We start from the raw sequence: 7,870 nt of genomic DNA, 5'->3' as shown, positions 1-7,870 counted from the left end.
ACTTCCTCCAGCAAAAAAGATACAGGGACTCATCCCATTCCGCAATTCAGGTTTGCGGACATCAAATGGACCGCTATGGAACCTGCCAGTGGCTGTCCGGAGATATCTTTGATCGGTGCAACAGAATAAAAGAGCAACAGCCCAAGAGGCTCACGGACACAACGCGACCGATCTTGTAAATCAAACACAAATGAAGCGCGACAGCTTAATGCGGCGAGTGGCGAGGTGGCCCGTCCTCAATTCTTGAGTCTTTATTATGGCTCTCCGTATCAGGCTGTAGATCCGGGGCGTGATTTATAGGCCAGCCAAGCAACTAAGACTCAGCCCCTCTGCCTTGGAGAGGTGAGCTTCTGCAGCAGGTAAATCAGCGACCCTCCGTGGAAGAGGGCCTGGCTGCACTGTTACACTTCCTGTTGCAAACACATGCAGCAAAATACCCAAGGCAGTGCTGTGGAAATCGATTAGGAAATCAAAAGTCCCCCGTCTTGTCCCAGTGGCTGTTATTTGGCCTGAAAATGAGTCGTTCTGGTGCTGGACCAGCGAATTCATGCGTCCAACAGGAAATGTCTCTTATCTTTTGTGCTCCGCCTCACTCCACACGTTGGGCCATGAAGGTAAATGTGCTTTTCCCTGTGGCAAGAAAGAGCAGGCTTCAGGCTTGCCGGCTCGCCTCCTCTTCTTCCTGCTACTGGAACCAGTGCCCTTGGGAGAAGTTTCGAAGTGCAGGCACTCTTCATAACAGCCGCAAAGAAAGCCCAGAAAACAGAGACAGGGCAACCTGTGCTTTGCAACTCCTTTGGGCGACAGTGCCCATAATCCCTGCCCTTCGGCCATGTTGGCTAGGTCTGATGGGAAGTGTAGTCATTTGGAGGTTAACTTGTTGCCTCCCCAATATATCGGTTCTCTAGCAACAAACCAGTTCTAAATGTCTTTGACTAGTTTCGGGCAATGTTAATACCCTATGCTCAATAGTCATTGATAAGCAGGTTGTCACTGAACACAGCCAAGGTAACAAATCATGGTGAACAACCCACAGTTTACAACCCAACAACAAACCATGGCTTGTTAGTGAATCTGGGTTTGGACAACATAGTAACCCACAGTTCAATGATAACCCATTGAACCTGCTGCTGTGTCTGTGCTGATTCAGTTACAATTGCTGTGGATTTGTTATTTAACATTAATTTTTGCTGTATGGGCTTTTTAATTGTGTTAACCAGAGTCTCAGCTACTGGATGGTATAAGAATAATAAAACCATCAGTACCAGCAGTCTTTCTGTGCATTTTTGGGTGGAGTGGGGCAGGTTCGGGAGTGGTACCAACAGCGTTGCCAATTACCCCCGCCCCGCATTCCTAGCAAAGCTCTTGCGTCTTTCTAACAACGGTGTGAAAAGCAAAAGTTCAACAGGAAAAGTGCTTCCACTATCAGCTCAACCTGTTGAACTTCGGCCGAGCCGGGCTCGCCAAGCCCGCTTCCTCTCCATAACCGCACCTTCCCCCCACCGCCTCCCCTAAGCTTACTTCCGATTGGCTGCGTGTCTTCTCTGCCTCCTGACGTCACCGCAGCTCCACGCCTCCGTTCCCCTCGCAGAAAGGAGGGGGCGTGGCCTGCTTGCTCCGCCGCTGCGTGGGCAAAGGGAGGGGGGAGGCAGAGAGGCCAGTACTCTGATTGGTGGTTCGGCGCTCCCCCCTCCTTCTCGGCGCGCGCGCACCCACCCGTGCGCGCGCACCCTCTTTCTCCCCCCCCCCCACTAGATAGTCGCCCGCTTTAATCGGGTTCGCTGCTACTGCTCCTCCCCTGGCTTCGCCCCTCCGGACCAATCCGCCGCGTGCGCGCGCGCTGTCGTGGAACGTTGGGTGGCGCGCACGCGCACACTGCACTCTCGCGCTCTCTCTCTCTCTCTCTCTCTCTCTCTCTCTCTCTCTCTCTCTCTCTCTCTCGCCCGGTCCGGCACGCGGGAAGCGCGAGGCTGCGGCGGCGGCTTGGGGCGGCCGCTCGTCCACCCGGCTGGCAGCGGGCAAATCAGGTCAGTGGAGGCGGGAGGGGTCGCCGCTTCCCGCCCGTCCGCCCCCCCCGCCTCTTGCCCCTGAATGCCGGGCACGCTCGCATGGCGGATCGCGGCGTGGCGTTGCGCGGCATCCTGCGTGGCATCCGTGGCATCCTGTGCCCGGGCCGCCGTTTGGCTTCTCCCCGCGGGGCATTGTCTTGCGCGGCGCGCCGGCATCGCGGCGCGGGGCGTGGGGGGGCTCCACGTGCACGGTCCGTCTGCAGCCGTGGGTGGGTCTGCGAAATTGGGAGCGGGCGCGAGTGCCTGCGTGACGTGCAGGGGCGGGCGTCGCTTCTGCGGGGCGCGGAGGGGGTCGGGGCGCGGAGGCGCAGCGGGTGCGGCGGTGCAGCCTGCACGGAATCCCCGGAAGCCCCCGCCGGCCGCCCCCACCGCTCCTCTCCAGGGTGCAGAAGCTCCGGAGCGCCGCTCTTGGCCGGGGCGGGGAGGATGGCGGGTCCCGTGCCCTGGCGGGGGGTGCAGCACCTAATGCCGCTTGCGTGGCTGCGCTTCGCAGCCCCCCGCTGTCCCAGATTGCGCCGCGCTTGTGCACGAGAGGAGAGGCCATTTGGGGAGGATGCGCCCGCCGTGCGGACTGCGGGGAGGCTGCGTCCGCGGCTGGAGCTTGTGTGTTGGGCCCCTCGGCGGAGCGCGGCCGCGCACTCCGCGGGGCGGTGTCGGGGTGGTCGCTTCGCGGGGCGCCGGACCGCAGCCGGTGGCCCCGCGGCCCCGCCGGTGCGGTCGTTGCAAGCGATGCGTGCTCTGAGCGTGCGGGGACAAAGAGTCTTGCGCACTGGGCACATGTCATGTGCTGTGCGCATTGATGCTCCCTGTTCTCTGGGTGCCGCTTTGGTTGTGCAAGTTAGTCATGAGACTTCGGGTCATGCAACATTTCCTTTTCTTTCAAGTGGGCAGCACCCGCTGGGATTTTACCAGGAACCGGCGCCGTGCTTTCGGCATCTTTTGGTGGAAAGGGTGTCAAAGGCCTTGTAAATTGCCGGGGAAAAGAGCGCAACGTTGGTGCGCTCTTTTTATTTATTTATTTATTTCCATTTGGAAGCTCCCTGGGCATGTCACAAAAATGTGTAGAACACCACCATAATGTACAATACAAATACCATAAGAACAACAATGTTAAAATGAATTTAAAATAGCTAAAAAAACATACAGGCACCCTGGAAAGGAAAATAGTCATTTGGATAATCCTCTCAGGCCCCTGGATAACCAAGGAGATCTTTAAAGGCTTCCACGTAAAGGGCTGTCTTGACCCAGCACTGAAAAGATGACAGGTTTGGTGCCAGGTGGGACCACATCTGGGTGGTGGTTCCAAAGATGGAGGCCACCACAGAAAAGGCCCTCCCCCTTGTTGCCATCCTCCAAGCCTCCATGAGGAAGGCCCCAGAGGTTGAGTGTGGTGTCTGAGTATATCAGAGTTCAGACAGATATTGGACAGGGATTGTGTTCCCAAGCCCTGGAGGGCTTCACAGGCTAAGAGCAGAACGTCGAATTGGGTCCGGAAGCTTATGGGCAACCAATGCAGGTGAGCCAGGTGAGGTTGATGTTTGGACTTCAACTGCCATAAGCCCTAGGCAGCATGGCCAGTGGTCAGGAATTCTGGGAGTTCTATGCCACAGCATTTGAGGGCACCGGATTGCAAAAGCCTGCTTCAGACCCCTCTTTTGGCACTGTGAATGAGCTGTTTTGTGTTTGAGTACCAAAGACATGGACTGGTTCAGGTGTCCTAGTTTCTTTTGACATAATTTAGCATATAGGTGGAGACGTTTTTCAGAGCTGCCTGCTTGTCACAATTCATCTCTGGCAAAGAACTGGGAACTGCAAACTCTTCTTTTAATTGCAATGACAAAGTGGATTTTGCAGGGAAAGTGGGGCAAAATGCCATCCTGTGTAAAGTGTAAGTGGACTGGCTTGGAATGATCGATTGAAATCCAGGCTCCAGCCTTTTGAGTTGTGCATTTCCTGGCCAAAGTGCATGTGGTATCATCTTGAGCGCGCGCACCTGCACTGCACTGATGGTGCCGTGAAGTTGGGAACTGGGGAGAAAAGGGCGTGTGATCCCATGGAATACTGGCCACATCCTGGGTGCAGATTCTGAGTTGGAAGATGAGGAATGTCTCAGTGATGTTGGGGAGCATGGGTTAGCTCTGGGATGTAAGAGGAAGAGGTGGTTAACTGAAGGCCAAGCAGTTCCTGGGCCAGACATACAGCCAGTGGGAGGGGCCACTGGGGAGGAGGAACGGTCAGATGCAGACCATTCCCCCCCCCCCCCAGCTGGACCCCGGGGCAAGGCATCAGCAGAGGGAAGAGACCCAATTATATGAGCGGCGAACACAGAGGAGGCACCCTTACCTCCAGAGAGACCCTCCGGAAGGGTTGGGGCCCAGGTGTGTTCATAAGCAGCATCCCTGTAGATAACCACTGGATTGGGTTAAACCACTCTGTGCATGCTCAGAGATCCATTCTGGGTGATACGTACTTGAAAGCAGTAACATTCCATTTGCGAGGAAAACAGGCTGTGGTGGGTGCTTGTTCAAAAGAGGAACTTTTTACTCCAACAGGTACCGTTTTGGCATTGTGTACTCTGGATGGTTCTCCTTAAAAACCTTTCTTCTCCATCCTGTGTTTGGTGCACAGGCAGCATAGGCGGCTTCACTCTTTGGAGCTTTTGGAATGCATGCAATTGAATGTCAAGTCTGTTCACACTGTTTTAGAGGCATGCTCAAATCGGTGAAGCCAAAAAAACAGCTGAGCGTCTGTCTTACCAAGCCCAGGTATGACTCTGTGAAGCTCGGTAGAGAGCTTGAAGGGGCTGGACTTTCTTCTTGCATGCACAGGACCTTGCTGGAGTTTCGTGATTTTGCTTGGGAGGCCTCATTAGTGAAGGGGATCATAAAATGCAAAACTTTTTGCTTCACTTGGGCTTGGGCACCTGCAATTTAGGAACCTAGCAATAAAGTTGGCACAAGGTAATTGTGCAGCCTGCCATTGGGTAGACTTTGAAGGGCTATCGGCCACTCACAGTTGTTCAAAATTGTGCTCCTGCCCAGGGGATGAGCACCCCAGCCCTACTTCTCGTCCCCCACTCCAATCTCCCACTTCAGTGGAGTGGTTTAACTGTGTCCAGTTGAACTAGCCCGCAGCCTCTGCGTGGGTCATCTGCTTCCACATGGCAAGGGCTTGGAGAGAGGCTGTGCGTGCGTGTGCAGACAGTGGGGTCAAAGCAGGCCTCATCTCCCTCCAATATTCAAACCAATTAAAGCTGATTAAAACAATGCATGAAGACGCAATAAAAGCATCATCGTTCCAGGGAGAAAATTCTAGGCAATGCACAACCCGCCAGTTCCACTTACTGGATTAAAAGCCTTCATAAATCAACCGGCTTCGTTATCATTTGGCTGGCAGGCGGAGAGGGAGCAGACCTCCCTTACCGTGGGACGGAGTTCCACCGCCTGGAAGCGGCCACCAAAAAGACCCCTTCCCCGGCATCTGCCAGGGACACCTCTGCAGGCCGGGCCTCGGCCTTTCTGTGGTCCCCACGCAAGTGAATGCCAGGGACTCGGAAGAAGTCACCTGGAAATCATGCCTCTGGAGAACAAACTCTGGATGGGCATCACTGCTGAAGTGTTTGTTTCTGCACTGTTCATGAACACAGGTGCAGTAATAAAATAAATGACCATAGAAATGCAAATGCAATAAACTGCAGCATAGAAGTCCAGTGTGCAAAAGTTAAAACGGTTGAAGCGCCTAAAAGAATGTCAGTGAAAACTGGTTCTGTTAAGACATGATATATATGGAGCCCAAGATAATGAGAACAAGGAGTGCTGGCTCTCACTTTGATGGCTTCTCCTGTGAGGATGGCTTTGTGCATATGTGTATTATGTGCTTTCATTGTCAAACTGGTTCCACACTGAAAGTCAAACACACCTGGCTCAGAGCAGGTTTGGGGACCATGGCCTGCAGGTGAGCTGGTACTGAAAGCCAGTAGGATTACCAAGCAAGTGTTGGAAATGGATTGTTTGATCTGAGTTCAAATCTCTACTCAGCAATGACTGACTTTGGGAGCATCATATTCTCACAGCCTCATCTTTTGGGAATAAAACTGACACCCGAATACACACCCCGTGCACACTGACCTGAGCTCCTTGGGGAAATGACGGGATGAAAATGCTGCACCGTTATCTGAGCACCTTCCCGTTGGAATGTTAATGGTATTCTGTTCTAGCCAGAATAAAATGATTAGTACGGCGCAGCGTTCAGGATATGCAATTAACAAGATGCTAGATTTATGAATGTTGGTGGAGGTGTAAAATGATACATTCTGAATGGAGGTTATAAGGCTAATTAGGAATATAACTAGCAACTTTCACTGCAAGCAAGCTTCAAAAATGATTTAAGGAACAGTGTCAGAAGGTAAAATAATGCCTGGTTAGTCATTTGCCTGTGGATGCTGAAGCAAGGGTTGTTAGGCCTCCTAAAATTCCTTTGAAGAATGGCACAGGAACTGATGGGGCGGTTGGTCTGTGTGAATCAAGGTACGAACATAAGCAAAGCCGGGAGAGCGCCAAAAACTGAGCAGTACAGAAATGAGCATTCAGCAGTGATGCCCGTCCTGAGTTTATTCTCCAGAGGCATGATTTCCAGGTGACTTCTTCCGAGTCCCTGGCATTCACTTGCGTGGGGACCACAGAAAGGCCGAGGCCCGGCCCGCAGAGGTGTCCCTGGCAGATGCCGGGGAAGGGGTCTTTTTGGTGGCCGCTTCCAGGCGGTGGAACTCCGTCCCACGGTAAGGGAGGTCTGCTCCCTCTCCGCCTGCCAGACAAAGGATAACGAAGCCGGTTGATTTATGAAGGCTTTTAATCCAGTAAGTGGGACTGGCGGGTTGTGCATTGCCTAGAATTTTCTCCCTGGAACGATGATGCTTTTATTGCGTCTTCATGCATTGTTTTAATCAGCTTTAATTGGTTTGAATATTGGAGGGAGATGAGGCCTACTTTGACCCCGCTGTCTGTACACGCACGCACAGCCTCTCTCCAAGCCCTTGCCATGTGGAAGCAGACGACCCAAGCCCAACCCTTCCTCCTCAGTGTGGAGTCCAAAGAAGAGCAGGGGATGTGCCAGCAGCTGGGCCCAGAAATATAGCACTTCGACCAGGAAGATTCCCTACCTTTCTCTCTGGTTCTGAGACAAGCCACTCAGCTCCAAGTTCTAAGCTGCAAAGGGGAACATGGATAAAGCATCACTGTGGATGCCTGGAAATTCTGCTGTCAACACAAATGAGAGGGGCAGACCAGGTGCTGTTTTTCCACCTCCTAACAGGAAGCTGGGAAAGAACACAATCTTACCCTGGGTTAAAAAAATTAGTGCTTTTCCCAATGAAATGTTTCCATTTCATAACTTTATCAGTTATAATGGGGGAATGCCAACTGCAAAGACAATACAAGGCAAAGTTAGTGGTTTTTGAGTTTAATTAATTGGGGGCTGGGGGGTTCGGTAATTATTCCTAGCATACATGCATGTCACTGATGTATATATTAGTCTCAGAGTGTAATGAAAACTAATTAATTGTGATAGCAAGACTAAAGGTGCCCAGCAATCCAAGTGGAAGAGAGCCGAACTCATCTGCCATAGATGAGTGGTTATCTGTGGATTGTACCTACAGCCTCTGTTTTTCACACCTCTGGTTTTCCCCTTCTAAAATTCAAACAATGCAAGTGCATGCTATTGTCTTCACATTTTTGCAAGTGCTCCAGTAAAAATGTCCACAAGATAGAACAATTGCGTTGCTTTAAGTCTGTTTTAATTTCCCC

The 7,870-nt window shown here is 52.4% G+C and overlaps 1 protein-coding gene across 1 annotated transcript in view; it reads left to right on the top strand.

Moving 5' to 3' along the window:
* Positions 1–1,909: 1,909 nt before the first annotated feature.
* Positions 1,910–7,870, top strand: part of LOC123017537 (protein tyrosine phosphatase type IVA 3-like) — a 79,002-nt gene continuing 73,041 nt past the window's right edge. The window contains exon 1 of the mRNA XM_044418948.1: positions 1,910–2,027. The gene's annotated coding sequence lies outside the window, so the exon portion shown is untranslated. The remainder of the gene's footprint in view (positions 2,028–7,870) is intronic.

This window comes from Varanus komodoensis, unplaced genomic scaffold, assembly GCF_004798865.1.
Source record: "Varanus komodoensis strain SLA01 unplaced genomic scaffold, ASM479886v1 scaffold95, whole genome shotgun sequence".
In the NCBI taxonomy this organism is placed as follows: domain Eukaryota; kingdom Metazoa; phylum Chordata; class Lepidosauria; order Squamata; family Varanidae; genus Varanus; species Varanus komodoensis.
This window is presented reverse-complemented; position numbering and strand designations above follow the sequence as displayed.